The sequence below is a fragment of the Schistocerca serialis genome, chromosome 1, assembly GCF_023864345.2.
Source record: "Schistocerca serialis cubense isolate TAMUIC-IGC-003099 chromosome 1, iqSchSeri2.2, whole genome shotgun sequence".
Classification (NCBI taxonomy): domain Eukaryota; kingdom Metazoa; phylum Arthropoda; class Insecta; order Orthoptera; family Acrididae; genus Schistocerca; species Schistocerca serialis.
The window spans coordinates 1,068,439,954-1,068,457,178 of NC_064638.1; the positions used below are offsets into that span (position 1 = coordinate 1,068,439,954).

Genomic DNA, 17,225 nt, shown 5'->3' on the forward strand with positions numbered 1-17,225 from the left:
TAAGTTTTAATTGTATGTTAAGATCTTCATATTGTTGCAAAGAAGCGTTCGTTCCTGTAAATTGCCTTGAAATTACTAACTACGTTTTAATGAAAAAAATAATACAGTTATAAAGCCACTCTTAATTACTAACAACGCTCTTTATGAAAGAAATAATACGGTAATAAAGTCACTCGTATTCTCGATGTTACATATGAACTCGCTTTTAAGGCAGTGTTCAGCGGTACGACCTATAAATAAGAAAGATTGTTCGTACTTAGAATACTCCCTTCCTGGTTCTAAAGGTCTCCATTTGATAGTTATTAAATAATTCGGATTCAACGGATAACGATTGAGAGATATGTGGGCGAAAATCACTAAGGAGACTGTAAGCGTGTATATAACAAAATTGTTCAAATGGCTCTGAGCACTATGGGACTTAACATCTGAGGTCATCAGTCCCCTAGAACGTAGAACTACTTAAACCTGACTAAGGACATCACACACATCCATGCCCGAGGCAGGATTCGAACCTGCGACCGTACCGTCGCGCCGTTCCAGACTGAAGTACCTAGAACCGCACGGTCACATCGGCCGGTGTACATATAACAACTCAGCTTGATTTGTGCACGGGCCTTGATATTGCAGCATGTTTACAATTCTTGCATGTTTGAGATTATACCGTTACCAGTCAATCACTCTATCAGGATGCTCATGGCATACTAAGATTAGAATTCTCACTGTTAGTTAACTACCGTCTGTGGCAATGAGTTCGTGAAAAATTGCAAATCTCTTCATGGTTAGGGTTATTCATTAATAACACTGTAGTCGATAAGCTCAATTCGCAGGAAGACATGGGCATAACACTTCAGCAAAATTGCAGCAAGTAATGCCAACGAGACTGAGACAGAAGACTCTCGTTCAGGTGGGAGTGGAGCTCAAATCCCCACACGACAATCTACTGGGCTATTACAAATGATTGAAGCGATTTCATAAATTCACTGTAGCTCCATTCATTGACATATGGTCACGACACACTACAGATACGTAGAAAAACTCATAAAGTTTTGTTCGGCTGAAGCCGCACTTCAGGTTTCTGCCGCCAGAGCGCTCGAGAGCGCAGTGAGAAAAAATGGTGACAGGAGCCGAGAAAGCGTATGTCGTGCTTGAAATGCACTCACATCAGTCAGTCATAACAGTGCAATGACACTTCAGGACGAAGTTCAACAAAGATCCACCAACTGCTAACTCCATTCGGCGATGGCATGCGCAGTTTAAAGCTTCTGGATGCCTCTGTAAGGGGAAATCAACGGGTCGGCCTGCAGTGAGCGAAGAAACGGTTGAACGCGTGCGGGTAAGTTTCACGCGTAGCCCGCGGAAGTCGACGAATAAAGCAAGCAGGGAGCTAAACGTACCACAGCCGACGGTTTGGAAAATCTTACGGAAAAGGCTAAAGCAGAAGCCTTACCGTTTACAATTGCTACAAGCCCTGACACCCGATGACAAAGTCAAACGCTTTGAATTTTCGACGCGGTTGCAACAGCTCATGGAAGAGGATGCGTTCAGTGTGAAACTTGTTTTCAGTGATGAAGCAACAGTTTTTCTTAATGGTGAAGTGAACAGACACAATGTGCGAATCTGGGCGGTAGAGAATCCTCACGCATTCGTGCAGCAAATTCGCAATTCACCAAAAGTTAACGTGTTTTGTGCAATCTCACGGTTTAAAGTTTACGGCCCATTTTCTTCTGCGAAAAAAACGTTACAGGACACGTGTATCTGGACATGCTGGAAAACTGGCTCATGCCACAAGTGGAGACCGACAGCGCCGACCTCATCTTTCAACAGGATGGTGCTCCACCGCACTTCCATCATGATGTTCGGCATTTCTTAAGCAGGAGATTGGAAAACCGATGGATCGGTCGTGGTGGAGATCATGATCAGCAATTCATGTCATGGCCTCCACGCTCTCCCGACTTAACGCCATGCGATTTCTTTCTGTGGGGTTATGTGAAAGATTCAGTGTTTAAACCTCCTCTACCAAGAAACGTGCCAGAACGGCGAGCTCGCATCAACAATGCTTTCGAACTCATTGATGTGGACATGCTGCGCCGAGTGTGGGAGGAACTTGATTATCGGCTTGATGTCTGCCGAATCACTAAAGGGGCACATATCGAACATTTGTGAATGCCTAAAAAAACTTTTTGAGTTTTTGTATGTGTGTGCAAAGCATTGTGAAAATATCTCAAATAATAAAGTTATTGTAGAGCTGTGAAATCGCTTCAATCATTTGTAATAACCCTGTACATTAAGATATTCGCTGGTTTCCCTAAATCGCTTCGGAATAATTGCACATTAGTTTCCAGACCCTTGTCCGTATTTAATAACCTCGAGGCAGACGAGACCTTATAAAACTAACCTTTTCTCCTTCCAGCAAGATCGCGGGTGCTGGAAATACTGCGAAGTTCGAACCAAGCTTCGGCTTCTCTGCCGCTTTTTTATTACTCTTTTATTCAGGGTGTCGCAAATTTGGGACGATCGATTCCTCGTCGGCAGAACTTGAAACAGCCCTCACCAATGTGTTACGCCAGAGTGTCGTGTGGCTGGTGCTGTGTGTGTCCTTTGTCCCGTCACACAGTGGAAATCTGTGTCAGCAGTTAGGAGAAAGCTGCCGAAGCGTTCAGAAGTGGCTTTTATGTGTGCCTGTATGTTTTATGGTCGCTGTGAAGACATTCTTTATGTCGAAACTAAATTCAGTTGGCAGTTATTCTTTCTTCTGCGACGTGCTTTTTATTATTTTTCTTTGTACCTCGGTTTGATACACTGAGTTGCTACCTGTTCTATATGGATTGCGGACAAAAATTTGTTGGAGTAACGATTGATCGCAGCAGCTGATCTGGGGGTCAGCCTTGTAGGGCATCTGATGCAAAACACGCCGTTTTCTCCGTAGCTGGGTTAAAAAATGGTTCAAATGACTCTGAGCACTATGGGACTTAACATCTGTGGTCATCAGTCCCCTAGAACTTAGAACTACTTAAACCTAACTAACCTAAGGACATCACACACATCCATGCCCGAGGCAGGATTCGAACCTGCGACCGTAGCAGCCGCGCGGTTCCGGACTGCGCGCCTAGAACCGCTAGACCACCGCGGCCGGCGTAGCTGGGTTAGTATTTTTAGTTCTGTAACACTTGTAATTTATCTGCTGCCAAGAGAGGCGACGCAATTTTCCAGTTAACCAGATGTATACCTTTTAGTATGCCCCTCAAACCGTGGTCATTGATTCCCGGTTGACTTCTTTGACAAAGTAATGGTAGATTTACGCTCTTCGAACTTTCTGGACAACTTATGCTCGTGGTTCGATTTAAATATGACCATTATTGTCAGTCACGTTACTCGTTTCTGAGTGTCACGACCACCATTCATCTGACTTCCACAAACTGCACTATTCCGCTCGATGTTTAGTTGTTCTTACTCCGTAGTTGTTCGTGAGACATTATTCAAACTGCTTATTCGTGATGTGCCTCGCTTGCTCTACTTGGTCATTTACCTCCTGTTTTTTTCCCTTGTATGATGATCTTTTCTGTTCAACTCATCGTTCCTTTACCACGAATTGAGCACGAAATGATATACTTGTCGTTTTTTTAAATTTGTGGTAAGGTTCTGTGGGACCAAACTGCTGAGGTCATCGGTCCCTAGGCTGACACACTAATTAAACAAACTTAAACTGACTTACGCTAAGGACAACACATACACTCACGTCCGAGGGAGGACTCGAACCGCCGACGGGGGGAGCCGACCGAACTGTGACAAGACACCTAAGACCGCACGGCTACCCCGCGCGGCTCACGGCGTTTCCTGCTCGCAATAAAGAGCCGCAGTTGCGTTGCCGAATTTAACACAATAACAGCATCAGAAAGGCAATCAAAAGACAAAGAAGCAATCGAAGAAGGAGATGAAATGTAAGACAACGGAGCTCTCCGCATGTCACGATGCAGTGCTTGGCGGAGGACACTTTGTTACAGTATTGTTAAATTTGTGTCACATTCCATTCCCGTATGGAATGGGGAAAACGGCTTTCATTACAGCTTGGTACGCGCTCCTACGCTATCTGATCAAAAGTATGCGGACACCTACTAGTGGACATTAATTTGGGGCGTGTCCAGACTTCCGATTTTATGACGGCTTGATCTCTGCTGGAGATATTTTCAATCGGGTGCCTGAATGTTTGTGTAGAAATGGCATCCCAGTGTTCCTGAGGTGGTAGTGATATTGGACGCTGGGTCTGAAGCGTAGTCGATGATCTGATTCATGTCAAAGGTGAAACTTCCTGGCAGATTAAAACTGTATGCCGGACCGAGACTCGAACTCGGGTCCTTTGCCTTTCGTGGGCAAGTGCTCTACCAACTGAGCTACCCAAGCACGACTCACGCCCCATCCTCACAGCTTTACTTCTGTCAGTACCTCGCCTCCTCTCATTCTGGCATCCCAAAGGTGATCAATGGTTCCAGGTCACGACTCTGGGCAGGCCAATCCATTTCAGGAATGTTTTGTCCACAAACCATTACATCCAAGTTGCGACTTTGTGACAGGGTACAGACGCTGATACAGTCATCGTCTCCGAACTGTTCCTCTACTGCACGCAGTACACAATGCTATAAAATGTGACCATATTCTTCCGGATAAGCGCAATAAGGAGACCACACCCTACACACAAGAAACACACCCAAACCGTAACTCTACCTACATTCTTCACTGTTGACACTACACAAGACGGCAAGTAACGTTCTCCAGGCGTTCGCCAAACCCAAGCCCTTCCGTCGGATTGCCTTAAGGCTTAGCGTGATTCATCACTTCCAAATACACTCCTGGAAATGGAAAAAAGAACACATTGACACCGGTGTGTCAGACCCACCATACTTGCTCCGGACACTGCGAGAGGGCTGTACAAGCAATGATCACACGCACGGCACAGCGGACACACCAGGAACCGCGGTGTTGGCCGTCGAATGGCGCTAGCTGCGCAGCATTTGTGCACCGCCGCCGTCAGTGTCAGCCAGTTTGCCGTGGCATACGGAGCTCCATCGCAGTCTTTAACACTGGTAGCATGCCGCGACAGCGTGGACGTGAACCGTATGTGCAGTTGACGGACTTTGAGCGAGGGCGTATAGTGGGCATGCGGGAGGCCGGGTGAACGTACCGCCGAATTGCTCAACACGTGGGGCGTGAGGTCTCCACAGTACATCGATGTTGTCGCCAGTGGTCGGCGGAAGGTGCACGTGCCCGTCGACCTGGGACCGGACAGCAGCGACGCACGGATGCACGCCAAGACCGTAGGATCCTACGCAGTGCCGTAGGGGACCGCACCGCCACTTCCCAGCAAATTAGGTTGGTTGGTTGGTTTGGGGGAAGAGACCAAACAGCGAGGTCATCAGTCTCATCGGGTTAGGGAAGGACGGAGAAGGAAGTCGGCCGTGCCCTTTCAAAGGAACCATCCCGGCATTTGCCTGGAGTGATTTAGGGAAATCACGGAAAACCTAAATCAGGATGGCTGGACGCGGGATTGAACCGTCGTCCTCCCGAATGCGAGTCCAGTGTGCTTGCCACTGCGAGCAAATTAGGGACACTGTTGCTCCTGGGGTATCGGCGAGGACCATTCGCAACCGTCTCCATGAAGCTGGGCTACGGTCCCGCACACCGTTAGGCCGTCTTCCGCTCACGCCCCAACATCGTGCAGCCCGCCTCCAGTGGTGTCGCGACAGGCGTGAATGGAGGGACGAATGGAGACGTGTCGTCTTCAGCGATGAGAGTCGGTTCTGCCTTGGTGCCAATGATGGTCGTATGCGTGTTTGGCGCCGTGCAGGTGAGCGCCACAATCAGGACTGCATACGACCGAGGCACACAGGGCCAACACCCGGCATCATGGTGTGGGGAGCGATCTCCTACACTGGCCGTACACCACTGGTGATCGTCGAGGGGACACTGAATAGTGCACGGTACATCCAAACCGTCATCGAACCCATCGTTCTACCATTCCTAGACCGGCAAGGGAACTTGCTGTTCCAACAGGACAATGCACGTCCGCATGTATCCCGTGCCACCCAACGTGCTCTAGAAGGTGTAAGTCAACTACCCTGGCCAGCAAGATCTCCGGATCTGTCCCCCATTGAGCATGTTTGGGACTGGATGAAGCGTCGTGTCACGCGGTCTGCACGTCCAGCACGAACGCTGGTCCAACTGAGGCGCCAGGTGGAAATGGCATGGCAAGCCGTTCCACAGGACTACATCCAGCATCTCCACGATCGTCTCCATGGGAGAATAGCAGCCTGCATTGCTGCGAAAGGTGGATGTACACTGTACTAGTGCCGACATTGTGCATGCTCTGTTGCCTGTGTCTATGTGCCTGTGGTTCTGTCAGTGTGATCATGTGATGTATCTGACCCCAGGAATGTGACAATAAAGTTTCCCCTTCCTGGGACAATGAATTCACGGTGTTCTTATTTCAATTTCCAGGAGTGTAATTGTTTCTAATCGTGTACTGTGCAACGGCGCCTCCCTTTACACCATCACAAGCGTTAGGTAGCATTGACGACAGAAATGTGTGGTGTATGAGAAGCTGCTCCAGCATTCTATAGAGATCTTTTTAACTCCCTACGCACAGTCATTGTGCTAGCTGGACTGCTGGTAATATTTTGGAATCCACGAGTAATTCCTTCCTCGGATTTCATACTATTATTTAGAACCGCTCTCCGGAATGCCCGGCGATCCCTGTCCTTACGTAGATGAGGTCGGCCTGTTCTTGCTGTAGTTATGGTCGTTCTTCGCGTTCCCTCTCCACAGTCACGTCACCAACAGCTGATTTGGGCAGCTTTGGGATGGATGAAATGTCGCTTATAGATTTGTTCTCAAGTTACTTTCAGTGACGTACGTTTGAAGTTACTGAGCTCTCCTGAAGTTACTGAGCTCTCCTGGCCGATCTATTTTGCTGTTACTGCTTTTGCACTAACAACACAACTGCTTCTCAGTTACACTTTCATTTGTGCTGTACATACGTGTTACGTTCTTTGGAACGCATCTTTAAATTCATTGGATATCTGCTGTCTCGCCATTTTTTGTGTACATGAGGAATGCTAATCTAGGCTACTTGTCTCCTTAAATGATAGAATGTGATAAATCCACCGCGTCGAAAGGAAAAGACTGTAAGAGAATGTAAGTTTTCTCGGCCTTGTGTTATCAGCGATTAATAGTGTCGTCTAGAAGCAACGCTGTACTCTACACTTCTGATCAGCCGAACGTTATGACCACCTACCTTGTAGCCGTTATATCCATTCTGGCATGGATAACAGCGGCGGCGCGGCGTGGCATGGAAGCAGTAGGTCGCTGGAGGGAGTTGGCTCCACATCTGCACACATAAGTCACCTAGTTTCCGTAAACTCCGGAGAGGGGGAGATTATCTCCGACGCCTTGTTCAATGGCATCCCAGATTTGTTAGATCGGGTTCAGATCTGGCGATTTAGGAGACCAGCACATCGATTGGAACCCGCCAGTATTCCTCGAACCACTCCATCACAGCCCTTGTGACAAGGCGCATTATCTTCTTGAAAAATGTCCCTGCCGTTGGGAAACATGATCGTCGTGAAGGGGTGTATGATGCTCCTTGGCCGTCATGGTGCCTTGCACGAGCTTCATTGGACCCCTGGATATCCAAATGAATGTGCCCGAGAGCATAATGGAACCGCCGCCAGCTTGTCTCCGTCACGAAGTACAGGTGTCAAGAAGCTGTTCCCCTACAAGACGACGGTTCCGCGCCATCCCATCGGCATTATGAAGAAGATAACGGAATTCATCAGACCATTCAGCTCGATGCCACTGTGCCAACGTCTTGTGCCGATGGCCATGTGCCCATATAAATCGTAGGTAATTTAGAGAGATCCGTTTCACTTGTACTAATATTTATTTTAGGATCTCGAAACCGGTCGTCGTTTAAATAAATGTTAGTACCACTAAAGCGGGTCTCTCAATAATTTCGTCTTCAGGTCTATGAAACTGTAATATACAAAGGAGAGGAAGGAAGAAATTTAATGCGAAATATGTGTAAAAACCAAACGAGCAGACTCCCCAAACAAGGAGACCTACATATAGTATTTGGTAATACATAACGTGCGGTTGGGCTAGTCAGTACAAGGGTTTCAGTTACTGCGTTTCGGCGGGACTAGAGAAAAGAGAAAAGGGGCACCCAGTAATGAAACTGACCTAAAATGTAACATCCGGGCGGGTGGAACGAAGTAAACAGAAGAGGAGAACAAACACAGTACTCACAGTGTGAACCGTGAACGCTAACCACTACTATGTAGAGGGCCATGCCAGAGTTCTGGAAGCGCGATGCGGCTCGGGCGCCAACGGTGTCCAACTAAGTAAACTGATGTTATCAGCGATGATGTAGAAAATCTAGAGTGACTAGTCCGAGCGCTTACAGTACTTCATTTAAGGATGTATTAGAATATGAACAAGCTGTGATACGCTGATAGGCTAAGTAGCTCTCTAGCATGTGCCGTTTTCAGGCAACAAGGCAATGTACATAGGTAAAATGAACAAATAGGTACAACAGTGATAAATGTTAATGTTAATATTTAACCAGACTAAGTAAATCGTCACGTGTGATACATTATGGGCTCGAGTGACAAAAATAAAATATATAAAAAACCCATCACAGATCTAAAAGGTGGGTGTAGAAATGTGAGCATCGAAATAACACACCAAGAGATTAGGCTGGACGCCATACATCCTACAGAGGAGTAATCATAGGGAAAGATGGCTAAGAGGGTAGACAACTAAACGAATGGGAAAATGTAAGACTAATGAAAATAAGTGTCTTAGTAGGCAACAAAGCAGTAGTAGACAGGCCAAATGAATGAAGACAGGAGTATACAATAAAAGCTGCGATAAAAGTAATGGTAAGATAAACTGTACCCAGTTAGTCATCATATATGTAGGATTATATGTATGGTCTGAAGTGATGATATAAAAACGTATAAATATAAAAACGATCATAAAAATTCTGCAATATAAGTGTAGTGAGACTAGAAGCATAACGAGAAATCAACATGATCAGGCCGAGCATGCTTTATTAGACGAAATAATGTTAATATGGAAAGATGATTCACGCGAAACAATTACTAAACGAATGGGAGTTCAGAGAATCAGGCCTGACCTAGTGACACGTTATTTTAGAAACATGTAGTTATTCAGTAGAACCGCATGTTTCGACGTGGTTTGCTCATTTAATGTATGTAGTGGAATCTGGTCCAGACTGCGTAAAATTTCAGTTTCTTCCAGTAAGTTAAAGACTCGACTTTTCGGCTGTATATGGAGGATACTGAAGTTACTATCTATATAAGGGATAGAGTGTTTGTGTGCTTGTTTTGGTGATTAATTAAGGCAGATCTCGAATTGCTTAAATCTTGGTGTTCTTTGAACCGAATTGCCAAAGTACGCCCTGTTTGTTCAACATACAGGCATTAGCAGTCGTTGCGGTTAATCTGATAGACACCTGACGTTTACTGCAAGCCCACCCACAATGATCGATTTCTGCACGCCACCAGCTACCACCATCCAGCACAAAAACATTGTGTTCTGAGGACATTCGTAAATCGAGCTGAAACCGTTTCAGACGCCAAAAACCTGCCGAGACAATCCAGCCACTTCGTAAAGTTTTCAACAACAGCAAGCAGTTCCTGCTAAGCCGTGAAAGCAGGTCTCCGAAGACCACACGAAGAAGATTGTGTTGTTACCGTTTTGTGGCTCAGTGACAGAGAAGATCAAACGACGCCTTCAGAAACATGAAGTCGGTAAGTCTTCAGGCCCCCAGCAACGATCCGTCAATTAATAAAGCCTATGAAAGAAGATGTTGGCCTCAGAACACCGGAAATATACAAAATACCGTGTGGGTGTGGGCAGTTTTGTATTGATCAGACTGTCCGTACTATTGAACAGTGTCGCACAGAACATGAAAGGTGTTTCCGCCCAGTAATACATTAAGCAATAGAGGTCAAAGTATCGGACAACAAACTCAATAAAGTCGGGGGATTGCAGCTGAGTACGTTCTAGGATCCCGTGATCGGGGAGCTGAAGCAGGCGCGGCGGTCGTGCAACCAAAACATTGCCATATATGGCGCGGGACTCGACACCAGCGACATCACTGATGGCGGCGCGACTAGAAAAGCATGACAGGGGCATTTAGGCAACACTCAAACACTTAACAGTGGCAGAGGGGATCTCTGCCGAAAGCTCCTAGGCATAACCACTAGACACGGCTTGAATCCCGAGAATATTTTATTAATAGTCAAACAGTATTTACATCCACATCTCCACACCGCAACAACTTCAACGATGTTTTGCGGATGGTACTTCTGATACTACTATATTTTCATCTCTTATCTGCTCTGTTCAGGAATGGCACATCGGAAGCATGATTGTTGGTGAAACTCCATGGTAGCTCAAATTTTTCTGATTGTCTCGTCATCGTCATTTCTCGAGACGTATGCAGATGGAAGCAGTATGTCGCCCGACTTCCCCAAAACGTACGTTATCGAATTTTAACAACAAAGCTCTCCATGATGGACAATGCCTCTCTCATAGCATCTGCCACTGGTGTTTGTTGAGCGTCTCCGCAACGCTCTCGGTTGTATCTTCGCTGCATGTTCTACCAATCCTGTCCGATAAGGCTACCAGACTGATGAGCAGTATCAAGAATTTTTTGTAATCCACTTCCTTGGTGGCTGAATTACATTTCCATAAGATTTTCCCAATGATTCTTAATCTGGCATCTTATTTCCTACAAGCTTTTTATGTGATAATCCCACTTTAGGTCTGTCCAAATGGTTAGGTTACTCCTAGGTATTTTACCATAGTTACTATTTCCATAGATTTGTCACCAATAATGTGATCAAACAGTAGTGGATTTCTTCGCCTATTTATGCATAGTGTACTACATTTATTTACTTTTAGGCTTGACTGCAGGTTGTCCACGAATAGCCTCACGGTGCTTTTGGCGTTAACTTCAAATGGCTCTGAGCACTATGGGACTTAACAGCTATGGTCATCAGTCCCCTAGAACTTAGAACTACATAAACCTAACTAACCTAAGGACATCACACAACACCCAGTCATCACTTGGCGTTAACTACTAGATCATTAATATACAGGTTATTCTAAATTGGTTACCTAATAGTGACATTAATTAAGGCAGAAGATTTACGTACTTCATTTAATTTATTCTCCTTTCTTAAACTGACAGAACATCAAGTTTCTTTTTAAAATGTTTCATGTGGTTCCTCTTGTCACACGGTAGATATCCCATCTGTAAAAAATTGCTTTCCACATCCGTATCAGCAAGCCAGCTGCGTACGAGACTTAAGAGTTTCTGCGGCTGTTGGTAGGTGCAGGCAGGTGAAGGATGTACACCTTGTCTTTAACATCCCCACAGGTGAAAGTCTAAGGGTGCCAAATCAGCAGTCAGTGGTGACCAAGATAAAGGACAGCCGTTAAGACGTCAGGGAATAACTTCCATACTTCCGTGGTACTAGAGGAAGCTGTAGAGGATAAAAAACTGCAGAGCAAGACAGAGACTGGAATACAACCCACAAATAATTGAGGACGTAGGTTGCAAGCGCTACTCTGAAGTGACGAGGCTGGACGGGGGAGGAATTCGGTCCTCAGATCTACACCTGTCCTCATCACTGTTTCCTTTGGGGTGGCCAAGCTATTCACATGTCTTCCTCACATATTCCGTAGTGTGGCTACCCGTGGGTGACCTTGACCTTTCTCTAGATGTGCCACATAACGTAGTTCCACTAACATATCATACGACGCTAATAGTCTTTGCCCGAAGCGGAGCTTTGTGACACTCCGTTCTGAAGCGTCTTCTTACAACAAATGGAGTTTGCGCTACCAAAAGCAACTCTTAGCACATTCCGCAGCGCTTTACTTTTCCATTGTTAATGTGATCACGATCTGTTTCCTCATAACGAGCGAATGGAGCTACATCTGGAGGCGTAGAATTGAAACTTGGTGGCGCGAGATTTGGAGAGCTCCTGCGGAAAAATCAGTCAGTTATTTCGAAATTATTAACTTTATTTTTAGGTAACTAATTTAGAATAACGCAGTGTATTGTGAATAGTAATGGCCCTGTTACGTTCCCAAGGGATCCTCCTGAAATTACCTTTATATCTGTCGATTTTTTTCCGTTACGATGCGAAAATGCTACCTTGCAATGGAAGTACGCTACCCTGTTTTACGTCCATATGGCAAATGCTGTGCCTTCAGTTTAATTCAGTTACAGGTCCTGTCTCAAAGGCAATCTTATTAAAAGCGATGGACGCTGAAGTGTAAGCTACAGCGGAGTAGCGGCTAGCATTTTTGATGGCAAATAGTCCACCCGCTCCTATTTCCCCTCCTTTTGGAAAAGGAAGCACCGCGAGGGTTTTATTTGTAGGGGTACACTGTACGTTTCGCTTAGTTAGGCCCTTCAGCGTCACATCTCACTTAATTGAAGTGCATTAACAGCCGCAGAAACTCTTAAGTCTCGTACGCAGAACAAACGAGAGAGTACGGCATTTCACATGCGGCGCTTACGTGGAGTAAAGGATTTGTGGACTAAAAACAGAATGGGATAGCTTTCCCGTTAATTTGGGCAGGCAGCCGTGGTTAATTCCCGCTCCTTTCCTTTCTCCCTCTCCTCATCCGCCCTTTTTTTCTGCTGCCGTGCGAGTTGGTGGCACTGCCCTCTCCCGTCTCAGCTGCCGGCTCTCTTTGTGCATTTGTTACGCTCGGGCTTTTGAAGTACCCGCGCGCAGTGTATTTTTATGTCTCGACTGCAGTTTACTCAAGTTTCGCTGTGACCATGTTGTAAACCAACCCCGTGCAGAGGCTAGTGGAGCAATTTAAAGAAGAACAAGCAAAGAACGCGGGGTGTTGTTTGCACTTGTTTACACTCTCCCGCGACCATAAGGTGACTTGTTCGTTAGCGCAACTCCGAAAACGTACGTGGCCACTCAGGTATCCTACACTCAACACTTTTTGCTTTCTAACCCAGACGTGCGCAGATGTCTGTCCTTAAATCTTTTTTATATTTTATCGCTGGTAATACTTACTCTTAGCCTCATCGTTAATGCCTCCATGCATTACTGTACGACATTGAATGTACTTTAGCTGTTAACTGCACTTAGTGTTTACAACACCCTCAGTTTGTACACAGTACTTCATTGCGTTTACTCGGAGAGGTAACACGTTTATGTTGATTATAAAGTTCTTCCTTGCAAGTGTTAAGGTTTCGTTAAGTGCTCTGCATGTTTGCTTTCGTGCTCCGGTGACGAGTTAGAGCCCCATGTCGTCGACGCCCTGCAGTTTTTTGTTTGTCGTTGAGTGCGCGTGCTAAAGCAAGGAACTGGTCTGTCAGCTAATATAAGCAAAAAATATGTCCATTGAAATTTGAGATTGCCCGATTGAAGCAACGCGATCTGTTTTGGAAATTACTTTTTTATTCACAAATGTCTTGGTCGCTATGGGCTTAAAGCAGGTTACCATGTTCGACTCTTCATCAGTCATCGTCAGGATCAGCATCTTGTTACAAAAGCAACATGTTGAACAGTCACCTAATTTTTATCTTGGTCAGTTGACATAAACTAAAACCAGATGACGTCACGTGACAAAGATGAGAGCTGGGTGACTGTTCGACGTGTTATTTTTCTAAGTAACAGATTCCGACGATGACTCTTAAGAGACGAAAACGGTAAATTGTTGTAAAGTCGATACAAGCCGATTAAGACTATCTGTATCTGCACTAATAATAAAACTAAAACCGTCGTGTCTGGTTGTTCGAACACGCCAATCTCTAAAAGTACTAGGCGAATTTTCATGCGGTCTTCACAGCTAACTTGACCGTAGCTTTCGGACAGTGTATAGGATTTTTTTTCGTCAAAATGGGGACACGGAGAAAGAGATGCCGTAATTTAAAGTTTTATCGGAAATCGTCTGCTCAGCGTAATAATTTAGATGTTTAATCATCACGGCATAATACGCCAACCGCCTTGGTGCAAAACACTGTTGTTATTTATTTATGTATTCCCAAACAAGTTTCAGCGACAGTTATCGCCATCGGTGGGTTCTTTGATTCTAAAACATGCAGAAGCAGCAGCATGGTTTTGAGATTGTTGCCGCTGTTTCCACATAGTTTCTGTGGTGGTGGTTTTTTTCCGTTTATCTCGTCATACATCAAGTCATTTACTACTGTAGAACTGGCTCTTAGTAAAAAAATATATATATTCAAAAACTTGCACTTACGTATATCAGCGTTGTACAGTTGGGCTATGAGAGCGATTACGTGACCCACATATTACAGAACAACAGCTAAAAAGCAAGAAATTCCCAAGCAAATAAATGAAATCTCATCCATTCTTAGGCTAATCACAAAACACTATTATTTCACTTTCAACAACAACTTTTTTTTGCAATCCCTGGGGGTCTCCCATCAGTGGAATTTTAGCGAACATAATCTTGGATGATATAGCGAATACAGTGTTCAGCATTGGAAAACAAGAAGGGTACAAAATAATTTATTGGTACCAATATGTGGATGACGTAATCTGTCTCATAGATGAAACGCAAAACATCATACAAGAATTATACTACTGTATACCTTATGGTATACAGTAGTATCAACTCAGTACATCCACAAGTCCACTTCAAACAGAAATAGATAAATTTTCTGGATCTTAAAATTACAAGAAACAACGACCAACATGAATTTTTCGTCTACAGAAAACAACATCCACAAGCACTGTTATCCATAATTCGTCCAGCCACTGGATACTGCATAAATACTCCAGTCTCACACATATGTTCCACAGGATAAACAGAACACCTCTTAAACCAGAAAACTACACTCAGGCATTAAATATAATCAAACAAATTGCTACTGAAAACGACTACAAAACAAACACCATAAACATGCTCAACAACTAGGTAAAAATGAAACAACAATAGTGATCATTCACTCAATAGGACAACCAAAGGATCTGAAAACCTAGAGGCAGAACTTATAGACAACACAGCAGAGCACATTACATCAGTAAAAGAAACAGGTGGTACACACTAACATACAATAATAAAATAGAAAACAGAACTGGAAGCACATTGGAACAGCAAGGGATCCCAATAAGATTCAAAACATACAACACAGTTCAACAAAGGCTAAGAGCAGACAAAAGAACCTCAGACAAATTCAGCAATGCTGGATATACCAACTCACATGCAATTCCTGTCAGGCCAGAAACAGGATGGACAAGCAGAAATTTTCGAATAAAGTACACAGAGCACATGAGACCTCTAAAGAGTGACAGCACACATTTCACTTTCGCAGAACACGAAATGGACAAAAACAACCACCCCAGTAAGATCGAATGTAAATTACACATACTGAAACACAGCAACAGTTTATACCGAAAACTAACAATGGAAGAAAATTGTTACATACAAAAGGCAATATTAGAAGGCAAAAATGTAATAAACGAAAATAACACACTGTGCAGAAACACTCTCCAAGAGAACTGACATAGGATACAGAACAGGAAAAACACAGAGACATATAAGGAACAGAAGTTGTCAGAGCTCCCGCTACACTTCTCATAACCTTCTCGCAATATGCCGAAAACGCCTTTGGAAGAAGATAAAACATAGTGATACTACTCAGGGTTGGCAGCACAGTACAATAAGGCACACAAACACGACGAAAACTAACGTAGCCCGCAACAGACTCGAACCACACAACTTACAGCAGACCACCTAATGGTAGGTAGAGTACTATGAGTAAGACATCACAATACTCAGATTGTAAAATGTAAACATTCACAGCCGGAATTGTTAAAATTAATAAAATGTTAAGGCTATTATGCCGTTTTGGAAGGGATTTCACTTTAAAACCCGACGTTTCGTCCCCAACTGCGGCGGACATTTTCAAGAGGGATCGTAGCTTTGTTGAATGTCCGATTCACCTCCGGCTCGTTACTGGCTGATGGAGACGAAACGTCGGTTTTTAAAGTGAATCGCTTCGACCACGGCATAATAGCCCGGAATGTTTTATTAATTATGACCATAATACCCTGCCGACACATTTGACGTAGCGGCAGTGCAGCTACTATGTTAATATCCGCAACCAAGAGTCGCGCACGCCTTCCTTTAAAAATGTGTTTATCGCGGAATGGAAAGCATTGTGTTTCTGCTCCCATTTTTATTGGAGTTAACTTTTCTTGTTACGATGAGTACTACCGTCTCTCAAAGTGTTCGACACTTTTATTTTGAACACCCTATATAAATCATTGCCAGAGGTGCAAAAGTGCCTCTCTCTCTCTCTCTCTCTCTCTCTCTCTCTCTCTCTCTCTCTCTCTCTCTCTGTCTCTGTCTCTTTATTTTTCCTCCAAGCAACACTTGCACCTAGCTTCATCAGTTATATGTTGGTTGCGTGGTTGCGTATATTCCAATTTCTGACTCTACAGTTTTTATCTCCTGTTGCTATTATTGTACCATGGGAGCTATTATCTTTTGTTTTAACACATGTCCTGTAATTCTGTCCCTTCTTCTAGTCAGAATTGTCCACTGAATTTTCAACATACTTCTACAGCACCACACCACAGCACCACATTTCAAACCCACCTATTTTTCTTCCTTTCCGGTACTCTCCAAGTCCATGACGATCCACTTCGATACAGGGCCGTCCTTCAGAAATTTGTTCAGCTACGGTCTACTTTGATACTAGTAGACGGGGTCATTCCATGTTAAAGAGACTTTGTGACAAAAAAATTAAAATGACAATATTACAAATATAACCTTAAAAATGCCAAGTTAAAAGTACATTTGTTCATTGCAAAATAATCATGAATATGAAAAAAATAAATTTCTACCTTCACTAAGTGTTTAAAGTGCACTATTCTATGGCACCAAAGAGAGGTATGTTTTATGCTATTTCCAGATGAATATTAGTTGTGTTATCCGTAGCTGATTGTTCTATTGTTGCAAAGAATATTGAAGTCAACATTGTTATAGCTCATAATAATTCATTTTGCTGAGGTAAGCTAATTGCATTTCTTTATTTTGGTAGTTTTATAATATATATGCAGCTTGTAACACCCGTAACAAAAAAGATACAAAAGTTTAATTTGTAATCTAGTAAATTTGTTCTGTACAATACCTTTCTG

At 44.1% G+C, this 17,225-nt stretch overlaps 1 protein-coding gene and 1 non-coding gene across 2 annotated transcripts in view; one reads left to right on the forward strand and one right to left on the reverse strand.

The window, feature by feature from the left end:
• The window catches only part of LOC126415797 (headcase protein-like), a 744,911-nt gene that overhangs the window by 19,795 nt on the left and 707,891 nt on the right, over window positions 1-17,225 (forward strand). The window lies entirely within an intron of this gene.
• Trnas-cga (transfer RNA serine (anticodon CGA)) lies at window positions 4,325-4,399 on the reverse strand. Its single transcript has one exon. It is a non-coding gene; the product is annotated as a tRNA-Ser (tRNA).